The 25,926-nt window shown below is 36.5% G+C and overlaps 1 long non-coding RNA gene across 1 annotated transcript; it reads right to left on the bottom strand.

Annotated features, from left to right (window-relative positions):
- Positions 1-23,467: 23,467 nt before the first annotated feature.
- Positions 23,468-25,657, bottom strand: LOC148253019 (uncharacterized). Its single transcript, XR_015813622.1, has 2 exons — positions 24,726-25,657; positions 23,468-24,259 (listed from the first exon to the last, which is right to left on the bottom strand). It is a non-coding gene; the product is annotated as an uncharacterized LOC148253019 (long non-coding RNA).
- Positions 25,658-25,926: the final 269 nt, after the last annotated feature.

Below are 25,926 nucleotides of genomic sequence, written 5' to 3'. Positions count from 1 at the left end.
TTCTTTATGCCATTTGATATAGGATTAATAGGACTGCAAATGTCAGAGTGAATCAACTCATGTGGTCTTTGAGCTCTCCATGTCTTTCCTTTTGGGAATTGCTCATAGTGTTTTTTGCCAACAACACATCCTTCACATGTTTGGAAGGGGGAGCAATCTAAGGTAGTTGACCACCATTTTCTTTTGAGAAAGATTCTTCGATCAATTAAAGTTTAGGTAGTCATTATGAAAATGTCAAAGCCATATTAAATTGTTCATCTTGGTCATAAAACAAGTTTGAATGGTCTAAATTTACAGCGAAAACAACCTGTTTGATGTCATCTTGACATGAGCAATTAGACCTGATACGAGTAGCACAACACTCTGATACCAATTGATGGGGAAGAGATTTAGAAGGATCGTAATACTCTTGGAACCTTACACCACATATGATCAAAAGATTTTAACCACCTAATTCACCTTCCCAACTTGATAATTTCACCAACCAATATGGAATGCAATAATCAAGATAGTTGGGAAAATAAAAAGGAAAAGGGAGGATGCCATGGCTTACCCTATAAGTCAATCCTAATTTCCTGCCTCAATAAAACTTTTAAAAGCTTCTTAACTTGAAGAATTTAAAGAACATTCACAAAATTAGCAAAGTTAATTTTAAAGAAAAGCCAAAGCTTTAATTTTATTAATAACTTTAATTGTGATTACAACCTATGGACTAAGATCCTTATATAAACTTTTATTTTTTAATCTGAATTAAAATAGAAAACATAATTCACTTGAAATCTTAAATAAGAATTTAAGTAGGACTCTTGCTAGAAATTAATTAAATAATAGAATTCTAATCTAAAACTCAAATAAATTCATAAAATAATACTTAATTTTCTTGAAGTAGAATCAGTCTCCACGAAGCCAATCTCTTCAGCTCCTTTTTATGCTTGAATTATACTTGAATTTGGGTGGAAATTGGAGTAGAATTCATATTAGAAAAAAAGGCAACAGGGGTTCGAATCAGGCTGAATAGCTCGTGGATAGGCTGTCCGCGAACACCTAGCGAGTGCACCCGCTGATGGCGTTCGTTGGGCATGCACACACCTAGTGTGCATGCAGCAAGGGCTTCCCGTACATATACGACCCAACGTGGGGTGTGCTGGGCATGTGCACACATGTGCATGCCTAGGATATGCGGCTATCTAACCCGTAGATGTGTCCCCTCTTATACTCATATGGTTGATGCGTGCGCATGTGGATGCACACTCCATGTGCATACGACCACGGTTCCCTTGCACGCCTCACATGCTCTCTTATGTAGGCAATCTTTTCAGATGTGTGGGTTCTCTTGCCCACACATATGGTTGTCCATATGTGTGCGCTTGATGGGTGCCCAAACCCAAATGGTTTTTGGATTTCTTTTTGGTATGGAATCTTGGGCCCAAACTGCTTTTTGCCCATTACCTTCCTAATTTCAATTCTTCTTTTATTTCTTCTTTTTCTAGATCTCTATTTTTATTCGCCTTAGTCCTTTAAAGGCGTTGCTTTACTTTTTTCAAGGCCCTAATTCTAGATAGACTCATCATCATCACTCTTAGTTCGTATATACTTCCTAATGTGCCCTAGAAGTACACTATTACATGATCATTTCCTCCTGTCTATCGTCACACTGGTTTCTTGTTTATCGCTAAATTTCCCTTCACTTATTATTATATCATGCCTCCCTTTTCGAGAGTATTCGTGCTCGAATTTGTGCTGACTTCACTCTTTTCCTCTAACGACAAGGCAACTAAAGATAATACCAAACAATTTGCAACATAGCTAGATATATCATGATACTCATGTACGGCGAGACAATTCTTGGTCCTTGTTTGGGCACTATCTTTCTTTGTTGCTCGCCTTGTGAACTCTTCATAGGACCTTTTAATCTTGAGTTGATCTATGTAGGCTTCCTTTCTTGATAATATAGTCAGGATATGGGTGAGATCGTCCATGGTTACAGAATAATGATTCTTCCCACCATTATGATTGATGTTCCTGTCATACTGCCAGGGTCTCCCTAGTAATAGGTGTCATGCTTGCATAGGGACAACATCGCATAGTATCTCATCCTTATAATTACCAATAAAAAATGGAACTTGAACCTATTTGGTGACACTGATCTTCTTACTATTGTCTAGTAAATGTAATTTATAGGGACTAGGATGTAGTATGCATCTTAACCCTACCGTATCTACTAGTGAGGTTCTGGCAACATTAGTGTAGCTCCCACCATCAGTAATCACACTATAGACCTTTCTATTGATGAGGCATCTAGAGTGAAATATGGTTTACTTCTTATCATTGTCCTCTAACTTGATCAGCATATTCAGGATTCATTGGGTGACAAACACATTGCCTTAAACAGTAGAGCAATACTTTTTTCATTAGGCCCAAATAATGGTAATTCCTCCTATTCACTATCGCTATCATGGTCGGTGATGACGTCCCCATCATCTTGTATGATCATCATCCATTGATTAAGGCACTAGGAGGCAATATATCCAATTCCCATGCACTTAATACATTTGTTAGTGCTTTGTCTTGCAGTAGGGGTTTAGGGTTTTTTATTGGGTTGGTGGTAGGGGGTTTGTCCTTTTATCCTCAGTCGACTTGTTCTCTCCCCTTCTAAGTCATCTAACATTGAATTGAGTGCCAGTGATGGTCATCCCTCGTATAGTTCTTCTGCTCTTTAATTGTCTCTCAATTTTGATAACCTTGTGTACCATTTTTTCCATATCAACATAGTTATGTAATTCAAGGATATCGGTTATTTCCTTGTTCAGGCCTTTTAAGAATCAGGTCATAGTAGTTTTGGGTCTTTGTTTGAATCTTGCTTGAATCATGATGATTTCCTTCTCCTTATAGTATTCCTCCACCGACTTATTTCCATGAGTAAGGCGTTGTAGCTCAAATTAATATCCCTATCAAAGTAGGATGGTAGAAACCTCTTCCGTATAATTGATCTTAACTTCCTCTAGGTTAAGATAGGCATATCTCCATTTCATTCTCTGAGAACAACTAACTAATCCCACCATATTAAGGCATACTCAGTAAACTTAAGCGTTATCAGGTTGATCTTCTTTTCCTCAATGTAATTGTGGCATTTAAAGACATAGTCAACTCTCCTTTCTCAATTAAGGTAGGCTTTGACATAATTCTTCCCATGAAAAAATGGAATTGGAGGCTTATAGGTACTGAGATCTCCATCGACCCCTTCTGTAACACCTTGCTCACCTTCACACTAAATATGTATCAGGAAACTCCTATTTATTCGAGACTTAAGGTCACTTGAACTTATTTAAATTTATCTCGTAATTTTATAACGTATTTTGTAATTTAATTCGTGATTTTAATTTTATTCTTATTTTACTATTTCTATTTTTATTTTATTTTATTAGATGTTCTTTTATTGAAAATAATTTTTTTGGAGAACATACGGAAAAAGGGGCGGAATCCCACAGGAGAACACTCGCGGAAAAGACCTACTTGTGCGGGCATCACACACTGTGTGCGCGTGCGTGCGCACGAGGCTAGCACAGGTCGTGTGCACTGTGCGCACGCCCCGTATGTGTGGGGCGCAAGGTCAGTCTGCACACGCATCCCATCACATGCAAACAGGCTCGTCCGTGCGTGTCACATTGCACATGGAATGGGCCAGGTGCTGTGCGCCCTATGTGTGCGTCGTCCGCGTAGTACGCCAGCACGCACGCAGGCTAGCCCTGCGTGCAGCAAGATAGGCCAGTGCCTGTAAGCTAGGCTTGCAATGCGCGACCGACTTGGGGAGGCGCACTGTTGCCTCCGGCAGTGTGCCGCTACCCCTTGGGCATCGTGCACTGCTTTGGGCGGTGTGCCGTTGCCATCTTTGGTGGTGATCTATCACTGGTTGGGAGGATTTAGTAAGAAATTTAGTATTTGTGTCATCCCAAATGCTAATTAAGGCAAATAAGTGTCAGATACAGATTCAGAATAATGACTGCATGATAAAATTTATACAACGGAACAAAATCATTACAAATTCCCTACAAAATATATATGAGTTCTAATACATACATATACTGAGGCCAGAAATGGCTGCAAAATATAAAATAAAACATAAGGACCACTTCTTTCACTATACTCTTGGACTCATCAAAGTGTGAGAACAATCATGCACTCAGACTTGTGGATCTAGAGGATCCTCATAGACTTCCAACAGCAGGTCAACTTGCGGTTCCTCACTTTCTTCTTCATTTGGGGGGCATGGAAAGAGTGAGTTCCATATGGTCAGTAAGAAAATCAATATTAAATTAACATCGTAAGATTTCAAAAGTTAATTATTTTATCTTACCATTTAACTTCCTTGTTTTCCTATTGCACATTATAGAAAACTATTTATTTGTTAAGAAAATGATATGTTCATATAGAAAATCAAACATAAATCATGTCAAATAATAGAGAAAATTAAATAAACCATAAAATGCTCAGATTTTTGTGTCATGCTTCGTGAAGTCGTTACAACTTCCATATCTTAGGGCATATACAGATTTTCAATTACCCGAGTGGAATGACCAGATCAGATACAGGTAGAGAAATTTGCTCAGGCTCATTTTTAGCTAGCCAAACAATGGTACGTTATATGACCACGACCATACCAGCCGTAGTGGCCCTAACAGATATCTACAATCACGACATTACTTAGCCACAAGGGACCTCTACAGATAATATAACACCACTCTCGTTAGAGGGTATGCCGTCATTTACTGGGAGTGGTCTTTTTACGTCTTTCCAAACCAGATATGGGAGGGAGAAATAGATACCCCTCAGAGATAAAAAGCCTAACGAGACACTTGATGCAATATGCATGTCAATATAAATACACTTCAAACCATACAGGCTTTATTCCACTTTTTTCTTTTTCTTTTCTTTTATACTTTTTACTATTACCAATTACATATTATATTTATTACATGCAAAGTCATCAAGTGTCTAGAATTCACATAGCATGCTTGAAAACAAGAACAATTCGACTTAACTAAACAATGAGGCATACAAAACAAGCAAACTAACAATCATATTAAGTTACTTTATCTAAAAGTACTCCTTAAGACGTCGAAAGAAATACTAGATTCCTTACCAAAACCTTGATATTTTATGTTTCACTATTCTCCTTTCTTTCTCTTATTCTCTCACTAGACTACTATCTCTCTCTCTCTCTCTCTCTCTCTTTCCCTCTCTAAGCCTTTGAAAAATGGAAGAATGGAAGTGTGGAGAGGAAGGGGAGGGGGAGGGCAATTTATAGAGTTTTGGAACCATTGGATTCGCGCCAAGTGGCAAAATTCAGTGAAGAGAGAAAAAAAAGATGCCTCCTCTTATGACGGTAGAAGTGCATTGCCCAAGGCATCTGCAGCGCATTACAGGCTAGCCTGCAGGCGCATAGGCCTTCTGCTACGTACGCAAGCCCCAGACGTACATAGCCTGTCCATGCAGGCTTGCTTCCGGATGGGGCGGGCAAAGTGTGTGGCGCCTGTCCGCGTGCGAGGCCATACATGGATGGCCTACCTACGCGTGATAGGACACGCGCAAGTCCTAACCCCGTGTCATGCGTGCGGAGGGGATGGACACACAGTACCCAGCACCCGCGTGGGCAACTAGACCCCTCGTGGGATTTTTCCCACAGGATTTTCTTTTCGATTTGTCATTTTCTATTTTTTTCCTCAATTTTCATATTTAATTTAAATGGGTTAGAATAAAATTATTCAAAATAAAATAAAATAAAATAAAATAAAACTAATTAAAATAAAATTAAATAAATAAAAATCAACCAAAATTACGAATTGCAATAAATATTAAACAGTGTAAATTAATTAAGTTTAATGCGACCAAAGACTTGAATAAATAGGGTTTCCAAAATATTTTAGCACAATGATGGGCGGGGTGTTACATTATTTCCTTAAATATCTTAATGAACATTTCTAGAAATCATAATTGTGAAGTTTGAGATTTATGATTTGCATGATTTGTGTTTAATTGTTTTAATGAAGTGAATTTTTACTTGATTAAGCATGTTATAGGACTTTATAGGCACTTGATGGTTTGCATGTGATATAAATGACATAATTTTGATGATAATTTTTTGAAATATAAAAAGAAAAATGAGCCTGAAATGGTACAAAAAACATGTATCTGTATTGACATACATAATGCATTAAGTGTCATGTTAGGCTTTTTATCTTTGAGAGGTTTCTATTTCTTCCTCCCCATCTGGCCTGAAAAGACATGAGATGACTGGTTCCTGTGGATGATGGCGTACCCTCTAAGGAGAGCAGTGACGTGAATATCTATTAGGGGTCACCTTTGGTTAAGTATTGCCATGACTATAGAATATCTTATAGGACCACTATGGTTGGTATAGCCATGGTCATAGATCATACCATGGTTTGACAAGCTGGAAATGTGTCATGAACAAAGTGTCATTATATATCTGATCTATTCATTCCACATAGATAGTCAAAAATCTGTATCTTTCCTCAGTAGATGGAAGTCAGAACGAATTCATGAAATATGACATGAAAATATGAGCATTCATAATTTATTTAATTTTTTTCTATTATCAATATGATTGATTTGATTTTTGTGACTATGATATGATTGACGTGATGTTTTTTAAATAAATAAATTATTTTCATAAAGTAAGAAAGGACCCTGACGTGACCCCGATGATAAATGTTGATGACATAATTATTCACCTTTAAAATCTTATAATGTTATTTAAATACTATTTTCTTTATTGAGTATATGAAACACACCCTTTTTCATGCCCCCCAGATGAGGAAGATAGTGAGGAACCAATCGCTGACCTATCCCTTGTAGTTTATGTGGATCCCGTGGATCCACAAACCTTGAGTGCATGATTTGTCCTGCACTCTGATGAGTTCATTCACATAGTGAAAGAAGTGGCCCTTTTTGTATTTTGATATTTTGTATTTTGTTACCACTTTTGGCCTCAGTTATATATGTGTAATTTGAACTCATATATATTTTGGAGAGGGAATAGTAATAAGTTGCTCCGCTGCATACAATTATTTATCATGCACTCGTAATTTATTTATGTATCTGGCACCCTTATGCCTTAATTAGCATTTGGGACATCACAAATTATATCAGAGCTGTTAGCAGACCAAATCCCTTACAATTGAGGCTGTAGGGGAAAAGATCTTTTAGGATATCTAGGAAAATGAGTCATATTTTTCAAAACTAGACCACCAACTCATGTCTTCCTTTCTTTTTGTAGGAGTGACACTAGGGAGATCTTCCGTAGAATGTTCTGAAAGACCCAAGGCTCAGGATTATCCAACTAGGTTTAGTTTATCAAACTCTTCTGAACTATCTAAGGATTGATTGCAGCTGTAGGACAGAACCAAGCCATTGTCAGCACTTTGCCCTAGAATACTGAACAATCGAAACGTCTATCTCTCACAACATAGCGGAGTTTAAGAAGCTTAACCTGCCACACTTGAAGGTGGCCCTGGCCCTTTAGTAGCTGAAGATTGGATCTTGCAGATAAAAAAGCTTTTCTCTGTCCTAAAGCTAACTAAGGAACAGAAATTCTCCCTAGTAGCCTTTATGCTAATCGGTGAAGCAGAACACTGGTGGCGACTTAAGAAAGACGTCCTGCCTACCCCTACCACCTGAGAAGTTTTCATGAATGCGTCATTTGATAACTTTTTCCTACCTTATGTTTGAAAGAAGAAGGAGGATGAATTTCAGGACCTCCGCCAAGGAAATTTGACGGTTGCCCAATATGCAGTCTGATTTGTCCAACTGTCTAGGTTTGTCCCTCTAATGGTCACTCCCGAAAGTCATAAAGTTAGGAAGTTTTTAAAAGGCCTTTGTGTCGATATCTATGATCGAGTTACGATGTTGAGACCCAGCTCGTATGCCGAGGTGCTAGAACATGCCCAGTTAGTTGAAGACCTTATCTCGGCAAAGCACCAATACATTGCCCGAGTTTATACCCAACAACAACACCAACTCCAGCAACCTAGAAGAAGATTGCCCGACCCGGTAAGTGGCCACCCTAATAAACGAACCTAAGTTCTCCCTCCCCCTGCTCTACCTCTACCTACTAGACAGCCTGCCCAACCTTCTCAACCATGTCGGCATTGTGGTTGCTCGTATGGTGAACTACCTTATTGGCGTATCAATCATGCATGTTATCAGTGCGAAAGCACCTAATACCTTATAAAGGACTTCCTTCAGCGGCCGAAGGATGTGGCCAGACCTGTAGCCCAAGATCTTATGTACCACCTAGATGAACCTAGTGCTCTCCCCACTCTTGTCCTTATCTAGGGTATACTTTTAATTCATGATACTCTTGCTAGAGTCTTGATCGATACGGGTGCTACCCACTCTTTTTATCTATTGTGCATTTGCTTGTAAATTAGATATTAGGGCTGAATCTTTAAAAGAAATATTAGTTGTAGAGGCTCCTTTTAGGGGATTATTAGAAGCTCACTGTGTATATAAAAATTATAAGATAAAATATGTAGAAATAGAAATTTTTGTAGATCTAGTACTCTTAGATTTCTCAAGATTTAACGTTATTCTAGGAATGGATTGGTTAGAAAAATATAGGGCAATTATTAATTGTGAAAGTAAAGTTGTAACCTTACAAACTCCAAAAAAGAAATAAAATTTATTTTTATTATCTAACAATTGAATAAACAGGAATGTGGATGTTGATCCTACTGTGTATTCCATCCTTATTATTTATAACTTTCTAGGAGTTTTTTTGGTTGAACTACCTCGTCTACCTCCCCTACGGGAGATAGAATTTTCTATTGACCTGCTTCCTTGAACTCAACCGACTCAAAACCTGCCAATTGCATGAATCATGCTAAGCTCGTAGAACTGGAAAACCAATTTTCTGAGCTTTTTGGCCAAAAGTTTATTTGCCCTAATCCCTTGAGGCGCTTTAGTGTTGTTTGTGAAAAAGAATGACTACTCCCTCAGACTATGCATAGACTACTGAGAAGTCAACCGAGTAACAATAAAGAGTAAGTATCATCTACCTCGTATCGATGATCTTTTGACTAGTTATAAGGAGCCATGGTCTTCTCTAAGATTGATCTCAAATCGGGGTACTACAAGTTGAGAGTTAAAGAAGAAGACAATCTGAAGACTTCTTTTTGGTGTAGATACGGCCTGTATGAGTTCAAGGTTATGTCGTTCAGGTTAATTAATGCTCCTGCTGCCTTCATAGATCTCATGAATAGGGTTTTCTGACATGCACTAGATCAGTACGTTATCGTATTCATTGATGATATCCTAGTGTACTATAAGAGCCTGGAGGAACATGCAGTCTACTTGGAAGTGTTAGGAACACTTCGTTGGAATCAGGTGTTTGCTAAACTCAACAAATGCTCTTTTTGATTGGATTGCGTCTCCTTTCTTGGTTATGTGATTTCGAGTGAAGGAGTTTCCATAGATCTAGTGAAAGTTAAAACGGTGATCAATTGGAACCCGCCCACTAATGTAACTGAGGAACGTAGTTTCTTTATCTTGGCAGGTTACTAGCAATGATTCATCGATGGATTCTCTAAGATTGCTGCTCTGTAGACCCCTCTCACTGGGAAGGGTGTACCTTTTATATGAGATTATGAATGTGGTGAAAGCTTTATGGAATTAAAAAATCGTCTTACCTCTGCTCTGGTGTTGATCCTCCTCGATAACACTGAAAGATTTCATATGCATCTCATGTTGGTTTGGGATGTGTTTTGATGCAGCATTATAGAGTGGTTGATTATGAATCCAAACAATTGAAGGCCCATGAGTGAAATTACCATACTCACGACCTGGAGTTAGGGGCCATCATCTTTGCCTTAAAGATATAGCATCATTATCTATTTAATTAGACATTTGAAATTCACACTGACTACGAAAGTTTAAAGTACATTTTCTCACCGCGAGAGTTGAACATGAGATAGAGATGTTGGATGGACCTCCTGAAGGACTATGATTGCAAGATCATCTACCATTCCGATAGAGTAAATATAGTCGCTAATACACTAAGCCAGAAGGAGTCTGCTACATTGGCCCAAACCATGGCCTCAAGTTGGAAGTTAGTAGATATTATGCAGGCACTCTGCCTCAACCACTGTTACAAATCTCTTATAAATACATATGAGTTCCAATACATATATATACTAAGGCCAGAAGTGGCTGCATAATACAAAATAAAACATAAAGGCCACTTCTTTTCTCTATGTTATTGGACTCATCATAGTATGAGAACAGTCATGCACTAAGATTTGTGGATCCACGGGATCCTCGTAGACTTTCAAGGGTAGGTCAACATGCGGTTCCTCACTTTCTTCCTCATTTGGGGGGTGGGGCATGAAAAGAATGAGTTCCATATGCTCAGTAAGGAAAACAGTATTAAATTAATATCGTAAGATTTTAAAAGTTAATTAGTTTTACTTAAGAGCTTATAATTTTAACCTCCTCATTTACCTATCTCACATTATGAAAACTATTTATTTGTTAAGAAAACGATACGTTAATATAGACAACCAAATATACATCAAGCTAGATAATTGAGAAAGTTAAATAAATCATGAAATGCTCAGATTTTATGTCATGCTTTGCGAAGTTGTTACAATTTCCATCTTTGAGGGCAGATACAGATTTTCAACTACCCAAGTGAAATGACTATATCAAATACATATAAGGCAATTTGCTCACGCCCATTTTTCAGTTGGCCAAACCATGGTACGTTCTATGACCACAGCTGTACCAGCTATAGTGGCCCTAACAGATATCTACAGTCATGACATTACTTAGCCACGGGTGACCCCTACAGATAGTGTGATACCACTCTCGTCAGAAGGTACGCCATTATCCATTGGGAGTAGTCCTCTTACGTCTTTCCAGACTAGATTGGGGAGGGAAAAACAGATACCCCGAAGGGCAAGGGGAATAGATATTCCTCAGAGATAAAAAGGCTAACGAGACACTTGATGATATATGCATGTCAATACAGATACACTTCGACCATACAAGCTTCATTCCACTTTTCTTTTTTTCTTTTCTTTTTTACTTTTACCGATTACATATTATATTTATTACATGCAAATTCATCAAGTGTCTACAATTCACATAGCATACTTGAAAACAAGAAGAATTCGACTCATCTGAATACAGAGGCATACAAATAAGGTAAATTAACAATCATATTAAATTAGTTTATCTAAAAATATTTCTTAAGAGATCGAAAGAAATACTAGATTATTTACCAAAACCTCGATGTTTTCTCCTTCACTGTTCTCTTTTCTTTCTCTTCTTCTCTCACTAAACTACTATCTCTCTCTCTCTTTCTCTAAATCTTGAAAAATGGAAGAATGGAAGTCTGGAGAGGAAGGGAAGGAGAAGGGCAATTTATAGAGATTAGAACCATCAAATTCGTGCCAAATGACAAAATCTGGTGAAGAGAGAGGAAAAAAAGATGTTGGGAATAAAAAATGAGGGAAGAGGATCTCCTCCATTGGCAATGGCAGCACGTCGCCCGAGGCAGTGATGGTGCATTACCCGAGGTGGTAGTGCCCCCGCCGGCAGCCTGCAGGTGCACAGGCCTCCGACCGCGTGTACAGGGGCTAGCCTGCTCGCGCGCGTGACCTAGGCGAGCTAGACGCCATGTGCGCACGCACAGGCACTTAGGGCTTATCTGCACAGACTTGCTGCTCGGAGGGTACGCACACAGTGTGCAGTGCCTGTTTGCGTGCAAGGTGATGCGCGGACGACCCACCTGTGTGCGACAAGATGCACACAGGTCTTGACTCTGCGCCGTGCGTGTGTGGGTGTGGAGGAGACATGCGCGCTGTGCGCACATCCCGTGACTACTATGCGCGCATGCACATGCACATAGTTCCCAGCACCCGTGCAGGCAATCTGTCTCCCCGCATGATTTTTCTCGCAGGATTTTCTTCTCAATTCGTCATTTTTCTGATTTTTCTCAATTTTTTATAATTAATTTAATAAGCTAAATAAAAATTAAATAATAAAATTTAAAATAAACTAAAATTTGAATAAATTTAAATAAAAGCAAATTAAATAAAAATTAACCAAATTTACATGCAGAGTAAATTAATTTTAACGTGGCCAAAGACTCGAATAAATAGGGTTTCCAAATCATTTAAGCACAATGATGGGTGGGGTGTTGCACATGTAACCAGGGAATTTATCACCGGTCTACCAGGACTTGTTCTGGCCATAATGCTATTTGGGTCATTATTGATAGACTAATCAAGACTGCCCATTTCTTGCCCATCAGAACCACTGACTCCACCAGTAGATTAGCCCACTTATGTGTCAATGAAATTGTTCGACTTCAAGGTGTTCCCTCATCCATTGTATCCGATCAAGATTCTCAATTCAGCTCACTTTTAGGACAGCTTTCAAGATGTACTTGGGTCTGGATTGTACTTCAGCACTCGTTATCATCTCCAAACTGATGGTCAATCTGAACGTACTATCCAAATGTTAGAAGACATGTTGCGTGTTTGCGTCCTCAACTTTGATAATAACTAGTATGAGTATCTTCCTCTATATGAATTTGCTTACAATAAAAGTTATCATTCTAGTATCGGCATGGCTCCGTATGAAGCCTTGTATGGTAGGCCCTGTCGTTCTCCCACTTGTTGGAGCGAAGTCAGAAACCAGCGTCATTTGGGACAAGACTTCATCTAGGAGACTATTGAGAAGGTTACGATCATCCGTAGGAACTTGGCCATCGCTTAGAGTCGCTAGAAGAGTTACGCTTATAATCGTAGAAGACCTTTAGAATTTACCATTAGAGACGAAGTCTTCCTCAAGATTTTCCCTATAAGGGAAAGATGTGATTCATAAAAAAAAAAAAGGAAGTTGAGTCCCCGTTATGTGGGATCTTTTCGGATTGTAAAGCATATTGGATCCTTGGTGTACCACCTTACCCTGCCCCCAGAGTTTGCAGGTCTAGATGATGTTTTTTCATATCATTCCACATGATGAGACACAAGTACAGGCCAATATGATGTACGAAGAACTCCCCGCAAAAATTCTTGATTGAACTAATAAAGTTTTAAGCAACAAGAGGATCTCTGTGGTGAAGGTGTAGTGGCAGCACCACACTTTGGAAGAGGCAACGTGGGAGTCAGAGAGCAAGATGAGAGAGAAGTTCCTAGATCTATTCGAAACAAATTTGGGGGACTAAATTTTTTAAGGTGGGGGGATGTAACACTCTGCTCACTTTCATGCTAAATTTGTATCAGGAAGCCCCTATTTATTTGGGCTTTATGACCGCTTAAACTTATTTAAATTTATCTCGTAATTTAATATCATATTTTATATTTTAATTCGTGATTTTAATTTTATTCTTATTTTATTATTTTTATTTTATTTTATTTTATTATTTATATTTTATTAAAAATAATTTTTTAGGAGAAATGACAGAAAAAGGGGCGAAATCTCTCAGGAGAACGCTCGCAGGAAAGACCCGTCTGCATAGGCATCACATGTTGTGTGTGCATGCGTGTGCGCGTGACAATCATAGGACATGCATACTGTGAGCACGTCCCGTTCGCACGGGGCACGAGTTCAGTTTGCGCGTCACGTGTAAAGAGGTGAGTATGCAAACGTCACATCTTGCGTAAACAGGGTCAGGTGTCCTGCTCCTTGTGCACGCGACGTCCATGTAGTAGGCTTACACGGATAGGCCTGCGCGCATGGGCCTGCGCACATGGGCCTGCATGCAATAGGATAGGTTAGCGCCTATAGGTTAGGCCTCGAGCAGTGTGCCGCAGCCCATTAGGCACCTTGCACCACCTTGGGCAGTGTGCCACCACCGTCAGTTGGGAGGATTCTTCTTCGTTTTTTGCATCACCTTCGTGTCACGTTACATCACTCATTTTTCACTTAATTTTCTCTCTCTTCACCGAATTTTACCACTTGGCACAAATCCAACGGTCCTCATTTTCCATAAATAGAGACCCCTTTCTTCCATTTTTCCTCATCACTTCCGTTTCATTCTTCCATCCTCCAAGAGCTTAGAGAGAGAAAGAGTGATATAAAGAGAGATGGAGAGGAGAAGAAGAAGAATAGTGTAGGAAAACTTCAAGATTTTGGTAAGGAATTTAGCATTTCCTTAAATATCTTAAGGAGCATTGCTAGAAATCATAATTATGAAGTTTGAGATTTATGATTTTCATGATTTGTGTTTAATTGTTCTAATAAAGTGAATTTTTACTTGATTAAGCATGTTATAGGACTTTATAGGCACTTGATAGTTTGTATGTGATATAAATGACATGATTTTGTTGATAATTTTCTAAAATATAAAAAGGAGAATGAGCCTGAAATGGTACAAAAGACATATATCTGTATTGAGATGCATAATGCATCAAAAGTCTCGTTAGACTTTTTCTCTGAGAAATTTCTATTTCTCCCTCCCCATTTAGTCTAAAAAGATGTGAGAGGACTGCTCCTTATAGATGATGTCGTACCCTCTAACGAGAGCAGCGATATTAATATCTGTTAGGAATTACCTTTGGCTAAGTAATGTCGTGACTATAGAATATCTGATAAGATTATTGTGGTTGGTACGACCGTGGTCATAGATCCTACCATGGTTTAGTAAGCCAAAAATGTGTCATGAGCAAATTATCGTTATATATTTGATTTGGTCATTCCACATGAGTAGTCAAAAATCTGTATTTGCTCTCAATTGATGGAAGTTGGGATGACTTCGCAAAGTATGACACAAAATTTTGAGCATTCATGATATATTTAATTTTCTCTATTATCAGCATGATTGATTTGATTGTTGTGACTATGATATGATAGATTTGATATTTTTTTAATAAATAAATTATTTTTATAAAGTAAGAAAGGACATTAACGTGACTCCGATGGTAAGTGTTGATGACATGATTATTCACTTTTAAAACTTATGATATTATTTAAATATTATTTTACTTAATTGATTATGTATTTATTTTCTAATTAAATTAGATCCTAGAGTTTGAATAGGAGTCCTAAATCCTATTCCAAGTATAAATAGAAAATAAAAGCCTATATAAAGGCATAAGTTTAAGCTTTGTAAACACAATTCAGTTTATCAATAAAATTAAAGCTTTGAGCTTTTCTTTAAATTGGCTTTTGCTAATTTTTAGCTTCTTCTAGTTTTTCAGAGTTAGGAAGCTTTCTAAAGTCTTGTTGAGCTGAGTAGTTGGGATCAACTTATCGAGTAAATCGTGACGTCTTTTATTTTCTCATTTTAATTTCACTAGTTCTTATTTTTGCATGTCATATAGTTGGTTGTAGATTCAAGTAGAAAGAGGGTTTAATGAGGCAGTTAAGTTTCTGAATTGCATTCATTAGCTTGAGGTTTCGGGAGTCAAAATGATCCTTCCCATAGCCTCTCGTGTCAATTACCTTCCTGGTTTCAATTCTTCTTCTTTTATTTCTTCTTTTTTAAGATCTCTGCTTTTGTTGGCCTAAGTTTTTTAAAGGCCCAATTTTACTTTCTTTAGGGCCCTATTTTACTTTTTTTAGGGCCCTGTTCTGGATAAACTCTTCGTCGTCACTCCCAGTTCATATGTACTTCATGATGTGTCTTAAAAGTATACTTTTACATGGTCGTTTCCTCACGTCTGTTGTCACACAGGTTTCTTACTTTTTGTTAAATTTTCCTTCACTTATTATCACATCAAGACCCCTTCTGGGATCATAAACTTCACAAACTCCTCTTTTGATTATAACCTCATAACCTTTTTCTTGTTGTTGTCCCAAACTTAGTAAATTTCTTTTCAAATTAGAAATATAAAATATATTTGATATAGTCTCAATATTGTTTTCTTTATTCTTGATTTGAACATCACCCTTTCCTATAACATTGACTTTAAAATGATCACCAAAACTCATATTAGTATGAAAACTTCATTTAAACAAGAGAAAAGTTATTTATTACCACACATATGATTGTTGCATCCTGTGTCTAAATACCAGATATTTGGGTCATGTTTATCTCCCTTGATGCGAAAGCCATCAAAAATGTTGCTTGCTTTTTTTTTCTCTACAAAGTTTGGATGCTCATTTTTGTTAGAATGTAAGTTTGGGGTGTATTCAAACTTGTAATGACCAAACTTGTGATAATGGTAACTCTCAATATTGGACTTGTTAAATTTTGCTTCATTGTGTTGATTATTTCTTTGACCTCTACCTCGAGATTCTAATATGTTAGTATCTCTGCCCCTTCCTCTTCTACGTCCACGGCCTTGACCACGACCACGACCACTCAGTCCTCTCCCTATAGAAATTTCATCATGAGTTGAAGCCTTGAAGGCTTGCTCCATGGTTGGATATGTTGTTATTCTTTACTCATGCACCAGTAATGAACTTTGCTATTCATCAACTAAAAGCTCATCAAGGTCGTTTGACTCCTCAATAGAACATACAACATAAGAGAATTTTGAAGTCCTTGATCCAAGAATCTTCTCCACCATAGTGACATTTTGATTTTTTCACCAATATGAATCTTATTTACTATGTCCAGTGTTCTTGAGAAATATACATCAACAAACTCTCCATGCTTCATGTGAAGAATTTCAAATTCTTTTCGGAGGACTTGAAGCTGCTGCCGTTTTACCCTTGTTGTGTCTAGATATTTTTTCTTCATGAAATCCCAAATCTGTTTACAAGTATATTTTTAGAGAATTGTCTCCAAAATGGCACGATCAATTGTTTGAAATGGATAATTCTTTGCCTTAAAGTCCTTCAATTTTTGTTTTTCTAATTTCTTCTGTTGAGCTTCCGTCAATGTTACTCCAAGGGCTGGTTCAATCACCCATGTTTCCATGACATTCTAGTATTCTTTGGATCAGAGAAAATTCTCTATCAACATACTCTAATGGTCATAATGACCATCAAAACAAGGGATTGCAGGTTGCACATAACTATTCTCTGACACCATTGTTGCTTATTGCTGCTGCAGAACAAAAAAATGTTGTTTTTTTTCTTTTTATGGCTCTGATACTAGATGTAGAAACATAGTAATACAAACTGTATGTATAGCATAATTGAATTAAATTCAAGTAATTTTTCCTCATGAACTCTGTCAGCTTAAATAGGAAAAAAACTAAATAAACGTTACAAAAAATAAGTAACTAATAACCCACTAAGAAGATTATTAACCCACTAACTCATAATTACTAAAATTAAATCACCACTAGTCTATGATTGCTAAAATTAAGCCACCATTAACCCATGACTACTAAATTTAAGTAGTCACTAACCCACGACTAATAACTATTAAAAATATAATAAAATCTTAACATAGATTTTAATGAAAAATTAAAAATTAAAATCTAGATTAATTTAATTAAATTAAATTTACGTCATTAGGAGTTAGTAAATTAAAATTTTGTAATTTTTGCTCTTTCTATACTCTATAAAATATGTCAAACTTATAAAGGGAGTGTGGACAAAATATCTTATTGCAATCCTCTAAGCATTTTGCAACACAAAAAAAAGTCTTTTAACCCTTACATCTAGAATTGAGATAGTTACTTAGCCAAGGAACAATGCAAACTAGTTTTATGAGGAACTATAAATAGTTAAATGCTATGAGAAGATAAGGATTTGATATTAGAAAAAAAAAAAGTTGCTGTAAAAAAGATAAGAATCAATATAGATAACAGCAAATGGCTCAACATTCAACCAAAAAAAAATAAAGTAAAAATTAAATTATTTAATTCGAGGAGAGTTAGTGCGAAGAAACTTGAAGTAACATGCAAACAAAAAAGCAATAGAGACATTTATAATCACTAAAGTTTTACGAAAAATAACTAATAAATTTTCCATGTAAGATGGTAATTTCTTACCTTGGCCACGTAATGTGGAGCAGTTGAAACATTCTTCTAATAGAAAAGTATAAACACTCATCACATAGCTATATTAAATGCACCTACTTTTTCTCCATGAGTTTTACTCAAATATCACCCTCATGCCACCAAATAGACCAGGTTGCCTAGGATAAATAGGTGTCATCCTTAAAAGGAAAAACAAAAAAAAGTGCCAAAAATTATAATATACCTTTGTTAAAAAAATACATCAGTTGTTCTTCCTCAACACGCTCTTAGCCTTTACCTTTGAAGGGTTGACCTCATGATCTAAAGCATCATGTCCTATACAAGTTCCTTTACATTAGCTACTAGATCTTCAAACATGGAAATCAAATGAATAAGTGAAATAAAATTCTTTCATGGATATGAACTAATCCATGTAAGGAGTGTGAATTATAGCTTTTATAACTAGGACTTGCATATTAGGATAAGCCTTTAATGTCCTCAATAGCGGTCCTTGTCACATTTTCTAATGAGGAATGAAGATCATTAGGCTTTGGCCCATGTTAAGGAACCATTATTCTTAATAACTAAAATATGCCTTATTAAAGTAGTGACTTGACCTTAAAATCTTGAAGGTGAGCCATGAGTTGAGCACCCTTCTCTTCCCCTCAAAAGAGCCTTCCCTAAAATTCTCAACTAACTTTTTCAACCTCTTATAACCTCATCTAAAAAGCAATTTTACTCTTCCTTTAATTGGCAATGCTTAAAAGCTATAATTTTATAATTTTCAAAAGCTAAGATGTCACCCATGTAAAAGAAAAAACATATTGAGTCATGGCATAATAAGTATTGATTAAGTTTTGACCACTACTCTAAAATATCAACAACATTCCTTATTATATTTTTTAAGACTTCAGTATCCTTATATATTTCTTTGGGGAAAAATAATGCATTAAAAATTTAGGGATTGAAGGATGACATTATAGAGCAATCCTCTCATCTTCTCTATGACTTGAAGTGGGAAAAATTCTTAAGCAATACCAGGTTACCTTATCTTTTTGAAAATATTATCATCATGACATGGAAATAAATTAAAATTAAGCTTTTAGAGGAAACAATATAAGGATCTAACTACTTCAGAGGATATTTCCTCTTCATGATGCCTTTTAGGAGCTTTAAGCCCATGTAATGGGCCACATTTGAAACAATAATAACAACTTATTTATCAATGTATGCAAAAATAGAAAGGAAGAAGAGAAATGTAAAGGAAAAAATGAGAAAGAAGAATGAAGATTATATATTTAAATCTTAGGGTTAGACTCTTGACTCTTATGTTTTCTTGAACTCTCAACTTATGATGTATGTGATTGGTTCCTCTATTTAAATTGAAAAATTATTTCTTAACTTAGGAACTTTTCTCCCTTCATGATGACTTAGAGACTCACCCATTAGGTTCATGATGACATAAAAAGACTAACTTGAGGAAAAGATAGCTTTAGAAGTGCCTTTGTAATATCTTACTTTTGGAACTCAATGGATGAGATAGAGGAAAGAAACTTCAAACCATAAAGGAAGCTTATTCTAAAAGGTGATACTTTAATATGAGCATGGATGACATAGGCCATCCTGATCACAATTTAAGCCAAAAAGATAAAGAAAGCTAACTGGTTGGACTTTTTATGTGACTAAGAGAAAGCCACTAGTTGCCATGAAGAAGCCATAAGTGGCTAAGAGAAAAAAACATATTGCAAGGCCCATTCTATAGAGGATCCATGTCGCAATGGGTGTTCAAGACAAGTTCCAAGTGATTTGGCCCATAAAAAATATCTATATAAAGATAATAAAGTCAAGAAAGGTGTTGACATCATTGAGGATGGACTTGGACCACTTGGGAAGAGTATTAAGATGACAAGTGGCTATTACAAGAAGAAGGGCCAAAAGATTCAAACAAGCCTTCTTAAATAAAGAGGAAAAAGTGTTTGGATCAAGTAAATAAGCCCATGAGAGGATTAAGAGCAAGCTCATTCGGTTAAAGACAAGAAGGGAAATACATCTTACTCGAAGTAGAAGAAGGAATAGTGGGAAATAGGAAAGAAAATCTTCCCGTATGTGAGAAAACTTCCAAACCCAAAAAAGATTCTTTCCCAAGTGGGAATTTTCCTTTTCTTCTTCTCTATAATCCTCCTAAAAGTACAAACAAGATCACTCATTCAATGGAGAATCGACAATTAATTCCAAGATCTTTCTAAATCATTCATAATTTTTCAAAAAAAGAGATTAAATCTCAAGCTTTTAAAGGAAGATACATACCATGTTTAAGAATATTTGGGAGGGATTTGACAGCCATTTTGAGCATCATAAAGTCGGTCCTAGTTTCCTTTTTCTTCACTCAAAAGTCTCATCAATTAAAGAGGGATATTGACCAATTAAGAGGTTTCTTCAAGGGGATGGCATATCTACACTATTTTGGTTCTAATTTTCTTAAATGTAATTTTATTCTTATTTTAGTTTTGATTTGATTTCCTATATAAATTTTACAATTAATTTAAGAAATTTATTTTTTTTATTTCATATGGCTTTTAACTATAAATATGACAAAAAAATTATAATCAATCATTCAAGTTTGAAGCCAGTAAAATTCAAACTTTTCTAATCTTGAGTAGTGTTTTCTTTAACCTTCTTGTTGAATGGAAAATTGGTGTTTTTTTATCAAAGTAACTTGTGGTGTTTTTATCAATCTCTTTTTTTAAATTGATTTAAACTTATCAAGATTTTATTTTTTGTGGCGTTCTAATCAATTTGTTTATCCTTATTACCTTTGTTCAAATAACAGGTTGATTGTAGGTTAAGTAGAGAGGGTATCCAAGGATTAAGTTTTTTGTGCTAATTGAAATTATGTGAGTTATGGATTGTATTGTTGATGTGAGATTTAAAAGCATCAAAGCCCATTTAGGAGCTGGGTCCCAAGACACTAAGGAAACCCGCAAGAAGCAACCAAATTGTGGTTCACCTACTCGCACATATGTGGACCCGCCAACATGGCCCACGTCATGTTGGCCCAAGTCCAAGGCCTAGGCCTTGTGGGCTCAAAGCCAAGCATCCCAAGCCTTCCCAAGGCCTAATCAGTGTGCCAAGCCCCAAGAAAAATCTCAGAGGCCCAACAGGCCAACCTGAGAAGCCCAAAGGGACAACCCAAGCGGCCATGGGCCAAAGAGCCCCAAACCGGTCCTGTGCGGTTGTAAACAGCCCAACATGAGAAAGAAAGAGAGTTTTGAGCCCAAAAGCCATCCTAGAAGACCCTAAGGCACCTTGGCCACAACCCAAGGAGGCCAAAGATGACCGGCATGTGCAGCTTCTCATCCTGAAAGCCCTAGCCGCACACTACCATTTTGGGAATGATTTAGCCACTAGAAGAGGAGGATATTTAGGGTTTTTGAATCCGATGAGGATGAGGATAGTGAGTAAGTCTAACAAGAAAAAAGAGAAGAAAGAATACTTCAAAGAGAAAATGGACCCAGAGATTCCAATTCTAGTTGAAGTGCCATATCATGAAGGAAAAGAGGAGAAAAACAAGGATCTTGGAATCCATGAAGGAATCCACCTCCTACACTCATTGGGAATCCAAAAAAAAAAGAAGAATTAGACTTAAATAATGAAGAACCCTTTCTGAAAAATTCATAATGCAAATTGAAAGAGTATCGATACTCAAGAAAAGAGTGATGAAATCCAACCCAAAGATGAATTCCAAAGTTTTTCCAAATTCAACCAAGAGGAAGTCCTCAAGAACAATTGTCCCACTCAATTTCCAGCCCAAGAAATATATTTTAGAGCAATTCTAATTCAAGGAGACTCATGAAAGAAAGAGGAACATGAAGCCAAAGTCAACTAGACATCCAAGACAAAAGAGAAGCAAACATGTAGAGGACTTTACTAATTAATTATTGTTTCTAATTCCTATTCTATTTAATACTAAATTATTTTATGTATTCAAATTCAAATTAGAATAGAATTTAATTATTTAATTAATTAGGGATTTTTCAATTAAATTAGACAATAGAATATGGATATGAATTCTAAATCCTACTCCATATAGAAGTAGTAATTAAGAGCCTATATAAAGGCCTTAGCTCAAGCATTCTAAATACGATCTTCTTGAGAATTAATAAAATTAAGCTTTGAGATTTTGTTAGCCTTGTGCTAAGTTTTCTCTTCAAGTTCTTCCAAGCTAGGTGAGCTTACCGAAGTCTTGCTTAAGCCGAGGAGTTGGGATTGACTTATCAGTAAATTTGTGACGTCTTTTTTTTCCATTTTTGTTTCTCTAGTTTTTGTTTTTACATTTTTAATTTTTAGGCTTGTGAATTTAATTAAAGGGAGGGTTTTAATTAGATTGTTTGAATTTTGATATTGCACGCAATTGAGTTGAGGTTCCCGGAGTCAAAACGATCCTCCACATACCCTCCCGCATCAATTGTTGATCCTGGATTTCACGTCAATAAGAGTTTGAGGAAACACAACTTTTTAAGCTCCATATAAGTATGAGATCACTATATTAGGTGTTTGGATCTTTCTTCCTTCTTTTCCTTGCAGTTTTAGCTGTGAATATTATAGTATTTTCATTTATTTTCCTAAAGCTATCCCAAATCTTAAAAGCATCAAACTCATGAAGATCTAATAGCATTAACTAATTACGTAAGAAAGTAGGTTTAAATATTTATTCTCCACTCTTGAGCCTAAATACTCATGGGAGCTTATGAAGAAGTATTGTTTTTTCATCCTTTACCATGTATTTTAAATCCATAGAATTTTAAATTATTATTAGGGAATCAATGTAAAATCCACTCCTAATTAAAAGTAAATTATATGTAAAAATAATTTAAAATAGTTATAAATAATAAAATAAATATGAAGAAATTAAAGTAATTAAATTAAGGCTTGAGGGTTTAATTGAAGGAATTTTCAGAAATTAAAGATCTTTTATAAAGTTAAGGAACCTAAATGAATAATTTTCGTAAAGATGGGGTCAAAACCACAATTAATAAAGAATATGTGGCAGATGGCAAAATCCAGAATAGATGGTGTGTGACATCCTTAATACTTGTGGGTAGATGGGAGCCAACTGCTTAAATAGTTACGAGTGCTAGAACAAAAATTTGACATTGAAGCAGAAATAGAAAACCCCTTACAAACAATCTAAGTATTAATTCTTACATCGAGGCCATAAGGTGTCTATCTTAAGTATAAAATACAAAATGTAGAATCCTTACGAAAATTTACATTAGAGTGTGGAAGAACTATTGCACTCGAATTATGCTCTAAAGAATCACCAAGGATTTTTAAATGGGTCTAGTCGGTCTCCAAGGGGGACTTAGGGAGCAAACACTCAATTTTCTTAATACCAGGGGCCACAAATTAGGAGTGAGTTCCATATAAACTCAATAAAGAGAACAATATTTAAAATTACATAACTAAAGTTTAAAGAGTAAATGATGTGAACAATACTTGTTATACCTCTTACTTGGGAGAACCGTCGCGAAATGGAGTCATTTAATCATTCAAAAAATCCCTATCTTTGTTAAGAAATCAGGTGAGACAATTATACAACCATGTTAAGAACACCATTAATCAACCTTTAGGCAAGCATGTTACATAATATAAAACCAAACAAATGGCATACTCGATAAACTGAAAAGTCAGTCACATAAACCATCATAGTGACACCAATAACACAAACAACATATTTTACAAATATAAGAACCATTATACAAATCACGATTAGTATTCTACATCATTTCTAGGCTTATTAAATCATTTATTGACCTTCACACGAAGCCGTTACGACATATATCCACTGAGGGTAAAAGGGTTCCTCAGCTACCGCTGTGAATCACCAACCATTCCCAAGCCAATCTCATTTCATTTCCCTATCTAAACTATGACCAAGGCCTTACTTTGCCACTGTTGCCCTATATATACCTAATGTGTATCCGCTCTCATCAGAGGAACTGTTGATCATCACAAGGAGCAGTTCACCGACACTTTTCTGGAGGAGGGAGAAACAAAAATTCCACAAGTTAACAGTTGAATGGATTTTTCCATTCTTTTCACTTGTTTATGCTCACAAAAATCTCATGCCATGTTATTTATGTCAATGAAACTATTTTTGAATCCACTCAGATTCCATAACTTGTTCGATCCAAAGGCCTCTTTTCACATGCTCAGCTCGTAAGCCCATTTTCCATATCCGGCCTGAAGGCCTATTTACCATACTTGACCTTCAGGTCATCCTTTTGAGACAAGGCTTACTAGAATGACCCTCTTCACCATTACCAAGGCAAGATAAACGCCAAACCCCCATGAAGTTTCTAATTGTCATGTTTCTGTGCGTCATGTGAAATATGTCATGTGCTAAACAATATTAAATATCAAGGGGACTCATGTGCAAGACATCAAATTTAAGAAATGCCATATAGCAGCTGTCCTAGCAGGAATATATGCATTTAATTGATAATTCACCAAACGAGCATTAATTAACATAAACAACCAAAACAAGCAGGAAAGTCCAATTCAACAATCCCCCATTTACAAAGGGTTAAATTCTTGTTTTCCAAGCCGTCCTTCCTAACATTTTTATCATGACTAATTGTTAAAACATGTCACAAAACAAGCAATAAAACTTTTTTCAACAAATATCCAATTTTCACTCAAATTAATTAACTAAAAAAAGCATTTAGGAATATAAATAAAAATACTAAAGAATTCTTTAGCGTAACCGAGTCGACTTAGTCTTTTGGAAATGAAGGAAAGCTTTTAGAAATTTCCTAACAAGTTTGTGAAAACTCTTACTTTCCTCCTTTCTTGCTCCTTTCTCTTTCTAAAGATCTCTTTTCTCTCTCTCTCTCTCTTTAATCTTGATAAATTGAAGAAGAAAATGATCAGAAAAATGAAGAGGAGATGAGAGCTTTATAAAGGGGCAAGGAGGGTCGAATTTGCGCCACGTGGAAATGATTGGAGACGTGGAGTAAAAGGGTGAAAATGGGGCCCACAAAGCATGGCCAAACAAGGCCATGCATGGCCAACAAGATAAGGCTCATCTCGTTAATTGCGACTGTCAGTGCGCAATAGCGCACTATACACGCCCTACTACGCACTGTGTGCATGCGTAGGTCGCCATGCCGTGCACTGTGCATGCACAGGCTACTTGCGATGCATTGGTGCAGCCCTGCTACACACTAAGCATAGCCATGTCATGCATTGTGCGTGTGTAATACAGGCACATTTATGTGCAGGATGGAATCAAGGCACGTGGGTTCACCCGCACGAGCTGACTGTAGATCAGACTATAGGCTCATAGGTTGCAGGCTCACGGATTGCTTCCCATTCGTGGATTTCTTTACCGTTTTCTCCTGAAAATAATGTTAGTTCTGAAACAAATTTTGGGAATTTTAATAAAATCATTTAAATCATCATAAAATGAACTATTGGAAAATTAAATTACTAACAAAATTTAAATGGCCAAAGGCCCGAAATACTAAAGTTCGATGCTCGCTAAATGCAACGAATTTTTAGGGTGTTGCACAGTCAGGATTAGATCCCTTAAAATTTGGTCTAGTGGCTCTTAACTGAAATCCACTTAAACGACTCATATTGGATATGATGAAATCAGATGATGAGGGTTGGTGTAATAAAATGGGAAACCTTAATTGAATTTATTTTTATTCAAAGAAAAAGAGCCAAAATTGAGAGAGGAAGAGAGCAAAGTTTGAGCGAAGAGAGAGGAAAGACCATCAGAAGCTGAAAAGAGAAGGAGGAGGAGAATGGTTAAAAGACGATGGTGTCGCAGAGGTTGCAGATTAATGGAGAATCAGAGGAAAGCAAAAGAGAGAAGGGAGCATGGTGAGAGAAAGAGAGAGCAAGAGCGAGGAAAAGGAAATGTGGCCAGAAGAAGAGGAGGGAAGAAAGGAAATGCGACCTCGCCACTCGGGACATCAAACATCAATGCAGGTGATTCTTTTTTTTTTTGGATTTATCTGATGAAGGGTCGATA

The sequence above is a fragment of the Carica papaya genome, chromosome 7 (genome assembly GCF_054855325.1).
Source record: "Carica papaya isolate Zhongbai chromosome 7, ASM5485532v1, whole genome shotgun sequence".
Taxonomy (NCBI): domain Eukaryota; kingdom Viridiplantae; phylum Streptophyta; class Magnoliopsida; order Brassicales; family Caricaceae; genus Carica; species Carica papaya.
The sequence above is the reverse complement of the archived record's forward strand: the minus strand, read 5'-3'. Positions and strand labels throughout refer to the sequence as shown.